Raw genomic sequence first — 13,568 nt, forward strand, 5'->3', positions numbered from 1 at the left:
ATCTCCAGTTTTCCGTTTTACTCCTTTTATTTTGAAAACTAACCTTTTTTTGGGGACGAAAAAAGGGAGCTTTCCTCTTCTTTTTATCCTCTGGGAAGTTCTTTTTGGAATCAGAAGCTTTCTCTAGATATTTATCTAAGTCCTGACCAAAGAGAAGATTACCATAAAACGGGATGTTACATAGTTTTGCTTTGGAACCTGTGTCTCCGGACCAAGCTTTTAGCCAAAGTGCCCTTCTAGAGTTATTGGCTAAAGCCGTAGCTCTTGCGGCCAGCCTGACAGAATCCGCTGTTGTGTCTGACAAAAAATCTACGGCCTTTAATAAAAGAGGGAAGGAGTCTGCAAAATTTTCATATGGAGTATTGGATTTTAAGAGTACATCTAGTTGTTCCAACCAACTTTTTAGGGACCTAGCAACGGACGTGGCCCCGATATTGGGTTTAAACAAAGCCGCGACCGCATCCCAGGTTCTTTTAAGATTAGCATCCACTTTTTTGTCCATCGGATCACGCAATGATCCTGTATCTTCAAATGGCAAAGAAGAACCTTTAGCTAGTTTGGAGAGTGACACATCAATTTTAGGACAACTCAAGAACGGGGACAATTCTTCTTCGTCAAAAGGAAGCCTTTTCCTAATTGTTCGGGGTAGGAAAACCTTCCTGTCAGGATTTTTCCACTCCCTCAGGATAAGAGACTGCAGATTTTTGTGTACCGGAAATACCCTTTTCTTCTTAGTTTCTAATACTGAAAACATTCTATCCTGGGCGGACCTATGTACTTTTTCTTCCTTAATTTCCATGGTATCCCTGACCGCTTTCAATAGATCGTTTATATCGTCAGATGAAAAAAGATAATTTTTAAAATCGCCATCGGAGTCAGAGTTGTTACTATCCTCATCACTATCTGAAGAAATATCAGAGGAGGATGAAGAGGTTTTTATGGGGGATTTTTTCCTGGGCTCCTGTTTTGATGTTGACGGAACACTAGCGGCTGCAGAAAAATCTGAAAAAGCGGTTTTTATTTCCTGCTTAATCAGGCACTGCAATTCCTGTTTTAGGGACGGGACTTCTTCCCTAATAATGCTATCAATGCATTTTCCACACAGTTTTTTAGCGTAATTATCGGGGAGTTTGGCCGAACATACGCGACATCTGGGTATTTTAGATTTCGGCGATATTTTAGGTTTTACAGAGCTATCTTTGTCACTCTTCCATACAGAAAAAGGGAAAAGATGAGAAAGACTTAGTAACAGTGCAAGCAGCATTCCATACTCACAACCTGGATGTCACTCACAGCTACAGGTTGGTCAATAGCTTCCTCCTGATCCATAAGTGCGGATATCTGAGGCTGCAGGAAACTTGCAAACTCTCTGGTCAGAGGCCGACATCCGACTTGACCAGGGCGCCAGTTTTTAAAGTTACGTAGGCCGGAAGTCTCCCCAGGACCTCCGACGTCATCCGGCCCGGCAACACTCCGGCTACCACAATTAGGCCCCCAGATGACGTCACCCGCCGGAGCCGAGAATCTTGGGCAGCAGGCAGCCTAGAAACCGGAAGAACTCCTTTGAGTGTCCGGTTGCCGCGGATAGTCACTACGCGCTGGCGTGCGCGAGTTTTGAAAATGAAGAGGACCGCGGCAGGCTCCATGGAACGGCCTTACTTGCCCAAGGTAAGACCGTGGCTGGTGCAATGCACCCGCTACTCCTCGATAGCTCCCGACCGGAGCACGAACGTAGTCCTATCTTCCGCCTGGCAGGGACAGGAAGACACTGAAGATAAGTGAGGAGGCGGGCCCTTTTGAACCTTCCTGTCCCTGCCTGGCTGGAGGAGGAGGATAATCTCCAAGTAAGGTGCCGTCATGGAGGGGAGGGGAAAAATAATATTCACCTATAATGAATGAAGCACATCATCCCCCAGCTTGTGCTCTCTCCTGCTAAGCGCAGGAGGTGCAATGACATTGCTGCATCGTGCCTACCTGCTAGGGAGAGCACAGGCTGATGAATGGTCGAGCAGGTTGCTGATGGCTCCCTGCTTCACAATTGTATCCTGAGGATGCAAACCCAGTTGGAATTGGGACATACCACAGCCCTCCCTGGACCAATGACAGCTGCCAAAATCTGGGACTGTCCTCCTGGATAAGGGACGGTTTGGGGGGTATGGTGAATATTATGTGTGCTGTTATGGGGCTGTTGGAAATGGAGCGTCACCATGCATGCAAACTGTAGCTCCATTCAACTACTCACTGTGGTGTGCAGTGAGGAGGAATGGGGGGGCTCTGGACCCTTATTCTACTGATCATTGGAAATCCCAATGGTGTAAATGTTTACATATAAGTAGATGGATTATTGGACTGGTCTGTGGCTAGTTAGTTTTATAAGCCCTTCTTGCACACAGATTGAAGTCCTGCTGAAGCCGACTATATCCATATGGTCATGTATAAATCGTATACACCAAGCAATGATAAGTTGTTATTCATTATCTTCATTTATCATATCAATGCCTCATGTGTAGGTACTGGGTTCTTCGAGTTCCGGAGTACTCCTTATCTCCCATCATCTGTCTAAAAGCATGTCTAGAATAGAGCGGTAAGACTTGTTCTACCAGCCTAGTTCACATTTGTTGTGACAGAACAAAGAGTTCACACAATAAGGCAAATACTGGATACGCCTAAAGACCCTTTCTTGTCTCTCTGTTTAAGTCGATTTTTAACTACACCTGGAATAAAGTTTTGATTTCTTCTTAACCCTTTAGTGAACAGCCTGTTTTGGGCCTTACTGACCAAGCTTTTTCTTTCTTTTTTCATTGTCGCCTTCCAAGAGCTATTTTTCCGTCTATATAGCTGTATGGGGGACAAGTTGTAGTTTTAATGGGACCATTTTGGGGTACACAACTTTCTGATTAACTTTTATTAACTTCTTCTGGGAGGGAGATGGCAAAAACAGCAATACAGGACTTTGTTTTCCATCCTGCATAACGGAAACCAGATGGATCCGTTATGCTGCCCATAGACTTTTATTATGACGGATCAAAATGGAATGCCTCTTTAAGGCTACCGTTTTGCATTCCTTCTTACGAATTTCATTATGTTCAGTTATAAACGGAACCTATAACAGAATACCCTAACACAAGTGCGAACCCGCCCTAAATCATATATTTGCACCTAAAACTAGCACCAAATGTACATGCATCAGAAAGAGCTTGTGCTCTTAAAAACATTGAAACAAAGCACATGCAAAATTTGGCCATCAACCACAAATAACTTAAACTGTGGGCATGAATATAAGCAATCCTGGAAATGTGTGAAACCCACAATACATAGGTGTACTCTGGAACTCAAAGAACCCAGTACCTACACATGAGGCATTGATATGAAATAGCACAGACCAAAGTATAGAAAATGCAATCTTTATGACGAACCATAAAAAAAAAGAAAAAGGGAATCCGTATCCACAAAAAAACAGCAGGTCTTGCAGTTAATACACATATAATAAATAGGTGATGATACATGTGTACAATAATTACTACTAAAACATATGGCATGAATAACTTTATGCAGACCACAGACCAACTGTACAACCTGTAGTGAGCAAATAAGTAGAATGATGCAAAGTCTAAAGTTGAGAATATATAGTGCTACTTATTAAGGCCTCATGCACACGACAAAAACGGGGTCCGTAGGCCCGTGTCCGTTTTTTTTTTCCGTGGGTCTTCCTTGATTTTTGGAGGATCCACGGACATGAAGAAAAAGTCGTTTTGGTGTCCGCCTGGCCGTGCGGAGCCAAACGGATCCGTCCTGACTTACAATGCAAGTCAATGGGGACGGATCCGTTTGACGTTGACACAATATGGTGCAATTGCAAACTGATCCGTCCCCCATTGACTTTCAATGTAAAGTCAGGAGTTAATATACCATAGGATCGGAGTTTTCTCCAATCCGATGGTATATTTTAACTTGAAGCGTCCCCATCACCATGGGAATGCCTCTATGTTAGAATATACCATCGGATTTGAGTTAGATCATCAAAACTCAGATCCAACAGTATATTCTAACACAGAGGCGTTCCCATAGTGATGGGGACGCTTCAAGTTAGAATATACTAAGAACTGTGTACATGACTGCCCCCTGCTGCCTGGCAGCACCCGATCTCTTACAGGGGGCTGTGATCAGCACAATTAACCCCTCAGGTGCCGCACCTGAGGGGTTAATTGTGAGTATCATAGCCCCCTGTAAGAGATCAGACCCCCCTCCCCTGTATTTAACTCATTGGTGGCCAGTGCGGCCCCCTCCCTCCCCTGTATTTAACTCATTGGTGGCCAGTGCGGCCCCCCTCCCTCCCTCCCCAGTATTATATTCATTGGTGGCCAGTGCGGCCGACCATCTCCCCCCTCCCTAATTAAAATCACCTCCCCCATCATTGGTGGCCAGTGCGGCCTCCCCTCTCCCCCCTCCCTAATTAAAATCACCCCCCATCATTGGTGGCCAGTGCGGCCTCCCCTCTCCCCCCCCTAATTAAAATCACCTTCCCCCATCATTGGTGGCAGCGGAGAGTTCCGATCGGAGTCCCAGTTTAATCGCTGGGGCTCCGATCGGTAACCATGGCAACCAGGACGCTACTGCAGTCCTGGTTGCCATGGTTACTTAGCAATTTTAGAAGCATTATACTTACCTTCGCTGTCTGTGACCGGCCGGGCGCTCCTCCTACTGGTAAGTGAAAGGTCTGTGCGGCGCATTGCCTATAGCACAGACCTGTCACTTAGCAGTAGGAGGAGCGCCCAGCCGGTCACAGACATTGCAGGTAAGTATAATGCTTCTAAAAATTGCTAAGTAACCATGGAAACCAGGACTGCAGTAGCGTCCTGGTTGCCATGGTTACCGATCGGAGCCCCAGCGATTAAACTGGGACTCCGATCGGAACTCTCCGCTGCCACCAATGATGGGGGAAGGTGATTTTAATTAGGGAGGGGGAGAGGGGAGGCCGCACTGGCCACCAATGATGGGGGGGTGATTTTAATTAGGGAGGGGGGGAGAGGGGAGGCCGCACTGGCCACCAATGATGGGGGGGTGATTTTAATTAGGGAGGGGGGGAGAGGGGAGGCCGCACTGGCCACCAATGATGGGGGAAGGTGATTTTAATTAGGTGGGGGGGAGAGAGGGTAGGCCGCACTGGCCACCAATGATGGGGGGGTGATTTTAATTAGGGAGGGGGGGAGAGGGGAGGCCGCACTGGCCACCAATGATGGGGGGGTGATTTTAATTAGGGAGGGGGGGAGAGGGGAGGCCGCACTGGCCACCAATGATGGGGGAAGGTGATTTTAATTAGGTGGGGGGGAGAGAGGGGAGGCCGCACTGGCCACCAATGATGGGGGGGGGGTAGGCCGCACTGGCCACCAAAGAATATAATACTGGGGAGGGAGGAAGGGGGGCCGCACTGGCCACCAATGAGTTAAATACAGGGGAGGGAGGGAGGGGGGCTGCACTGGCCACCAATGAGTTAAATACAGGGAAGGGAGGGAGGGGGGCCGCACTGGCCACCAATGAGTTAAATACAGGGGAGGGTATCCTCTATTATTATATCAAGGGATATATACACCAGGGGTACCACAGAGTCTGATTAACCAAGGAGATGTAAGCTTTATACATTGCATAATAAGGTGCTTAATTATTATCAGAGTGTTACTCAGGTCACACGTCAGTGACCATAAACACTTATGTGTTAGAATTCCAGGTTGTTGCATCCTAGTGGATGTCCTGGATTCCATTTATATTGTAAAGAACTATACCTTGCTTTGCTATCTGTAAGTGTCACGGATGGTGTACAGGAAACAAGATAAAACAATACAAACAATGACTCACTGGACCCACAACTAAGGAACAAAAGGGAGACCCCTGCAATCGACCTGCCGCTCTCCCTTGTTGCTCAGCCTATGCGACCACCCCAAAGGTGGATGGGCGCATATCCACGTACCTCGGCTATCTTAGACCTGAAGGCCCTACAATAGTGAGGGGACATGACCACCGGCTCCCTACACAGACACGGAGGGAGTCAGGGTCACCTGGATCCAGAAAACAGAAAATCATAAATGCATAAACAGAACTTATCTTGCAGACGACTGTGGACAGGGAACTGGGAGCTGGGACAGCATGCACACACACTCCAGGAAGAAGTATCAGCCGCACACTACTGCCTTATGGGGAGGAATTTAAAGGGAGGTAATCAGTCTGACTGCATGACAGCTGAGATAGACTAACGAGGTGAGAAACAGAAACCAAAACAAAGAAACTCAAGGAGGAGGATCTGGACGGCTCCTGTCAGAGCTTCTCAGCTGTCTGGTTGTGACAGTACCCCTCCCTCTAGGAGTGGACTCCGGACACTCAGGGCCCACCTTCTCAGGATGGGACCTATGGAAAGCCCTGGTGAGACGAGAGGCCTTAATGTCCGTCACTGGGACCCACATCCTCTCCTCAGGACCATAACCCTCCCAATGAACGAGGTACTGGAGGGAACCGCGGACAAGACGAGAATCCACAATCCTAGAGACCTGAAATTCAAGATTTCCATCAACAATAATCGGAGGAGGAGGCAAAGGCGAGGGTACAATAGGTTGAACATAAGGTTTCAATAAGGACTTATGGAAAACATTATGGATCTTCCAAGTCTGAGGAAGATCAAGACGGTAGGCAACAGGATTGATGACAGACAGGATCTTGTAAGGCCCAATAAACCTAGGACCCAACTTCCAGGAGGGAACCTTCAATTTGATATTCTTGGTAGACAGCCACACCAAATCACCAACATTCAGGTCCGGACCAGGCACACGTCTCCTATCCGCCACACGCTTATATCTCTCACTCATGTTCTTTAGATTATCCTGAATCTTTTGCCAAATAGATGACAAAGACGAGGAGAATCTGTCCTCATCAGGCAAACCAGAAGAGCCCTCTCCAGAGAAAGTCCCAAACTGCGGATGAAACCCATATGCACCAAAAAATGGTGACTTATCAGAGGACTCCTGACGACGGTTATTCAAAGCAAACTCAGCAAGGGACAAAAAAGAACACCAATCCTCCTGATTCTCCGCCACAAAACAGCGCAGATATGTCTCCAGATTCTGATTGACACGCTCTGTCTGGCCATTCGACTGCGGATGGAAAGCAGAAGAGAATGACAAGCGAACCCCCAAGCGAGAACAGAAGGCCTTCCAGAATCTGGAAACAAACTGCGTGCCCCTATCAGAGACTATGTCTGAAGGAATCCCATGCAATTTGACAATGTGGTCAACAAATGCCTGCGCCAGCGTCTTAGCATTGGGCAAACCAGGAAAAGGGATAAAATGCACCATTTTGCTAAAACGGTCCACCACCACCAGAATCACAGACTTCCCCGAGGAACGAGGCAAGTCCGTTATGAAGTCCATGGACAGATGTGTCCAAGGACGGGAAGGAATGGGCAAAGGAAGGAGAGGACCTGATGGCCGTGAATGAGGGACCTTGGCACGAGCGCAAGTCTCGCAAGCTGCCACAAAACCCTCAACCGACTTACGAAGCGCAGGCCACCAGAATCTCCGGGCAATGAGATCCAGTGTGGCTCTTGTCCCCGGGTGCCCAGCAAGGACCGTATCGTGGTGTTCTTTAAAAATCTTGTGTCTCAAAGCGAGAGGCACAAACAACCTCCCAGGAGGACAAAGATCAGAAGCTTCTGACTGGGCTGCCTGCACCTCTGCCTCCAATTCAGGAAAAAGAGCAGAGACCACCACACCTTCAGCCAAAATGGGACCCGGGTCTTCAAAATTCCCACCTCCCGGGAAACAACGTGATAGGGCATCTGCCTTCACATTCTTAACCCCAGGGCGGAACGTAACAACAAAATTAAACCTTGAAAAGAACAAAGACCATCTGGCCTGTCTCTGGTTCAGACGCTTGGCTGACTCCAAGTAGGCCAGATTTTTATGGTCAGTAAACACGGTAATAGGGTGTCTGGCTTCCTCAAAAGCCAACTTGATGGCCAACAATTCCCTATCTCCCACATCATAATTTCTCTCTGCGGAGGAGAGCTTCTTTGAGAAAAAGGCACACGGTTGCCATTTGGCAGGAGAGGAACCCTGAGACAAGACCGCACCCACCCCTACCTCAGAAGCATCAACCTCAACTATGAAGGGTAACGAAACATCAGGTTGTACTAGGATGGGAGCGGAAGCAAAACTCTCCTTGATATTAGAAAAGGCCTTACGCGCCTCTACCGACCAGGAAGAAAAATCTACCCCCTTTCTGGTCATATCAGTGAGTGGTTTAACAACAGAGGAATAATTCAAAATAAATTTCCTGTAATAATTAGCAAAGCCCAAAAAACGCATCAGCGCCTTCTGATTCTCAGGAAGCTCCCACTCAAGCACAGCGCGAACCTTCTCGGGGTCCATGCGAAAACCAGAAGCGGAGACAAGAAACCCCAAAAATTGGATCTCTGGAACCGCAAACACACATTTTTCCAGTTTCGCGTATAATTTATTCTCCCGCAGGATGAGTAAGACCTGACATAAGTGTTCCTTATGAGTCTTGAAATCAGGAGAAAAAATCAAAATGTCATCCAAATACACTAATACAAATTTTCCCATTAAATGATAAAAAATGCTGTTAACGAAATGCTGAAAAACGGCTGGGGCATTCATCAAACCAAAAGGCATAACTAAATTCTCAAAATGGCCCTCAGGGGTATTGAAAACGCGGTCTTCCATTCGTCTCCTTCTCTGACCCTAACCAGGTTGTATGCCCCTCTTAGGTCTAATTTGGAAAAGACTTTCGCCCCAACAACCTGGTTAAACAGGTCCGGGATCAGAGGAAGCGGATAAGGATCACGAATAGTGATACTGTTCAGCTCCCTGAAATCCAGACAAGGTCTTAAAGAACCATCTTTTTTCTTAACAAAGAAAAAACCAGCGGCAACAGGTGACTTCGAGGGTCGTATGTGTCCTTTTCTCAGACTCTCAGAGATATAAGCACGCATAGCGACCCTCTCAGGTTGAGAAAGATTGTATAAACGAGATTTAGGCAGCTTGGCGCCTGGGATGAGATCAATAGGGCAATCATACTCCCTGTGCGGAGGTAAACCCTGAACTCCACTCTCAGAGAAGACATCCAAAAATTCAGAGAGGAAAGGTGGTACAGTTTTAGTAGAAACCTCAGAAATAGATGTTATGAGGCAATTCTCTCTGCAAAAGTTACTCCAACCATTTATTTGCCTCGCTTGCCAATCAATGGTGGGGTTATGTTTAGTGAGCCAGGGTAGCCCCAACACTAGAGGAGTAGGCAAACCGCTAAGGACGAAACATGACACATCCTCAACATGAGCATCATTCACAATTAAACGGATATTGTGAACTATGCCCTTTAATGATTTCTGAGAAAGTGGAGCTGAATCAATAGCAAAAACAGGAATATCTCTTCCCAAAGTGCATACCTGGAAACCATGAGTTATTGCAAATTGATTATCAATGAGGTTGACAGCTGCTCCACTATCCACAAAAATCTCACAAAAAATGCTCTTGCTCTCTAGCGCCACCCTAGCAGGCAGAACAAAACGGGAACTACAAGCAAAAGGAAAACCTTCAATTTCCGCCTCAACCCTGCCAATAGTAACCGACGGAACATTCTTAAAAGATTTCTTCCTTTTTGTCTCTTTATTACTCCCAGAAAACTGCCTGAATCTCCTAGAGGGACAAACATTTGCCAGATGATTTATACCTCCACAACAAAAGCAAACCCTCCCCTGCGGGCTGAATCTTCTATTGTCCGAGGCAATCAACCCTAGCTGCATGGGCTCCTGCTCAGAAGGGGCTGACAACGACTGAGACCCCTGTGCACAGAATGAGACCGCTGCACTGTCCCGGGACTGAGTATGACAGGAAGGAGAGATCTCTCCTCTCTCTCTAAGACGCCTGTCAATACGAACAGCCTGAGACATAGCAGAATTCAAGGAGGTAGGTCTTTCATGAAAGGCAAATGCATCTTTCAATCCCTCTGAAAGACCATAGCAAAATTGACTTCGGAGTGCAGCATCATTCCAACCCGTATCTGCTGCCCATCTCCGAAATTCTGAGCAGTAAATCTCTGCGGATTGTTTACCCTGGCATAACAGACGAAGTTTAGACTCAGCCAGAGCAATACGATCCGGATCATCATATATCTGACCCAGGGCTAAAAAGAATTCATCCACTGAACGGAGGGGCCGTGCCCCCTCCGGCAGCGAAAAGGCCCAGGACTGAGCGTTACCCCTGAGCAGCGATATAATGATACCCACTCTTCGTTCTTCATCACCAGAAGAATGGGGAAGAAGGCGAAAATGGAGTTTGCAAGCCTCTCTAAAACGTACAAAATTCTCACTACCCCCGGAAAACGTATCCGGGAGCGAAATCTTAGGCTCATCACAAACTCCATGAACGCAAGCTGAACCGGTCACTTGAAACTGAGAAAAAGTTTTACGGAGATCAGCTACCTCCAAAGCAAGACCCTGAAAGCGTTCAGCCAAAAGTGTAACCGGATCCATGCTTGAGACGGTTTTGGCGGCTGATAATGTCACGGATGGTGTACAGGAAACAAGATAAAACAATACAAACAATGACTCACTGGACCCACAACTAAGGAACAAAAGGGAGACCCCTGCAATCGACCTGCCGCTCTCCCTTGTTGCTCAGCCTATGCGACCACCCCAAAGGTGGATGGGCGCATATCCACGTACCTCGGCTATCTTAGACCTGAAGGCCCTACAATAGTGAGGGGACACGACCACCGGCTCCCTACACAGACACGGAGGGAGTCAGGGTCACCTGGATCCAGAAAACAGAAAATCATAAATGCATAAACAGAACTTATCTTGCAGACGACTGTGGACTGGGAGCTGGGAGCTGGGAGCTGGGACAGCATGCACACACACTCCAGGAAGAAGTATCAGCCGCACACTACTGCCTTATGGGGAGGAATTTAAAGGGAGGTAATCAGTCTGACTGCATGACAGCTGAGATAGACTAACGAGGTGAGAAACAGAAACCAAAACAAAGAAACTCAAGGAGGAGGATCTGGACGGCTCCTGTCAGAGCTTCTCAGCTGTCTGGTTGTGACAGTAAGCTATGAATGTGCTACTGGTATTTTTATTGACATTGATATCCCAGCGGCTGCGTCCGCTACTTTTGCTTTATATATGTCTTAAAAATCAATAAAAACTATTGGATTTAAATACAGGGGAAGGGGGTCTGACCCCTCCTGCCTGGCAGCACCTGATCTCTTACAGGGGGCTATGATACGCACAATTAACCTCTCAGGTGCAGCACCTGAGGGGTTAATTGTGCGGATCACAGCCCCCTGTAAGAGAGCGGGTGCTGCAAGGCAGCAGGGGGCAGTCATGTACACAGTTCTTAGTATATTCTAACTTGAAGCGTCCCCATCACCATGGGAACGCCTCTGTGTTAGAATATACTGTCTGATTTGCGTTTTCACGAAGTGAAAACTCAGCTCTGAAAAAGCTTTTATGCAGACGGATCTGCGATCAGTCTGTGTGAAAGTAACCTACGGCCACGGATCACGGACGTGTTTTTTTACGGACCCATTGACTTGAATGGGTCCGTGAACCGTTGTCCATCAAAAAAATAGGACATTTTTTTGACGGACAGGAAACACGGATCACGCCCGCGGATGAACAACGGTGCATTTTCCGAGTTTTCAACGGACCCATTGAAAGTCAATGGGTCCGCAGAAAATCACGGAAAATGGAACAACGGCCACGGATGCACACAACGGTCGTGTGCATGAGGCCTAATAGTTAGTAAATCACACCCATATAGAACACTAGTACCATCAAATTATGTACTACCAGTAAGATGAACACAGACTGTAGGCCAGCTCTACGTCCAATGTGTTTCGCCAATAACTTCATTTTGGGCATAAAAGTCACATCCTCCTTATCAAATATTTAACTTATACAGTGACCAATAGAAATTGATTCCTGGACCCAACAATCATATAAGAATAATCACCAACAGCATTTTTAATACATATGTAATTCTGTTTTTTTTTGGACCATTGCCCACACTGTGTACACGATGAAGAACTTCATCTATATTTAGTAGATTGTTTTTGGACTTTTTTGTCCTTTTTTATTATTAATTTTTTTATTGTTTTCTTTTTTATGTTTATTAGCATGAATTATGTATTTTTTTAATTATCAATTATATGTATTAATTATGTATCACTACACACATTTTTTTCTCTTTGTATATATGTATGTTTTTTTTAATTTTCTACTAAACTGTGATCATAACTACTTTACCTTGTTATTTTACAGTCATATCAATATAATCATGAATTTATAATTTTTTCACTTTGTAACTTTTTTCTGTCACTCTTTCACTTGGGTAGGACATTAATTTTTGTACTTCCTTTGTTCACTGTCACATTTACTTTGGTATTCTTATGCTTTTATAATTACATTTTTGAGTCGCTGACTTGGCCATGTGGTTGCCACATGATTAGTCTGCTGATCTATTAAGGTATGCCAGTTCCGCCGTTTGAGGGGTTCTGTTATTTGACTTTTTTTCTGGTCTTGTTTGACGCAACCATGGATTCTGTGCCATATTCCTGCTTAATAGTTGGTTCCGGAAGCATATAATCAATGCGCATTTCTGGTGAAGTTTTTCCCACTTGTTTTTCGGTGAGTAAGTTTACCATCTTCATCATGTATTGGTGATTATTGTTATATGATTGTCTGGTGTAGGAATCAATATCTGTTGGCAGAGGCTTTGCTAGGTTCTCAAAAGATCCAGGGCCCAAGCCCCAGTGAATATGGCCCAGTTCTGTAAGCTAACCCCCGCACACTGCATTTTTCTGTACTTGCTATACAGCAGCACATACCTGTCACATCCAGTGCCTCCAGGTGATGTCTCCTCCGATGTAGATCTTCTCTGTCATCATGTTCTCCATTTGGTCCATATAACTTCTTTCAGCCGCCTCATCTCTGCAGAGTGTGACACACAGACATCTTAGCTTCCTCACATTTCTATCATCATCTCCCAACCTGGACTCCCCACAGTGTTATCCTGCTGCTCGCTGTGCACCCCAATACCCCCAAACACTATCCTGAAGAAATAATAGTGCCCCCCCATAGTGATAGTGCTCCTCATAGTCCCACCAATAGTAATTCCCTTCTAGAATGCCCTCATTAGTAATACTGCCCCCTACAGTGCCCCCAACAGTGATAACGCTCCCCAAGAGTGCTTCCATTAGTAATACTTCCCCCTACAGTGCCCCCAACAGTGATAATTCTCCCCAAGAGTGCCTCAATAGGAGAAGAGCAGTCCAGTATTAATAATGCCCTCACAGAGCCCCCAGTAGAAATAAGGCCCCCTATTGTTCCCCCAGTGGTACTAAAGCACTCTACAGACCCCTCAGTAGTAATAAGGCCTCCCATAGTGCTCTTAGTAGAAATAAGGCAGATCTATAAGTCCCTCCTATAGAGCCCCAGTAGTAATAAGTACGCCTCATGTCCCTTGGATATATAATACCCCTACAGTGCCCACAGTATTTAT

The sequence above is a fragment of the Bufo bufo genome, chromosome 4 (assembly GCF_905171765.1).
Source record: "Bufo bufo chromosome 4, aBufBuf1.1, whole genome shotgun sequence".
In the NCBI taxonomy this organism is placed as follows: Eukaryota; Metazoa; Chordata; class Amphibia; order Anura; family Bufonidae; genus Bufo; species Bufo bufo.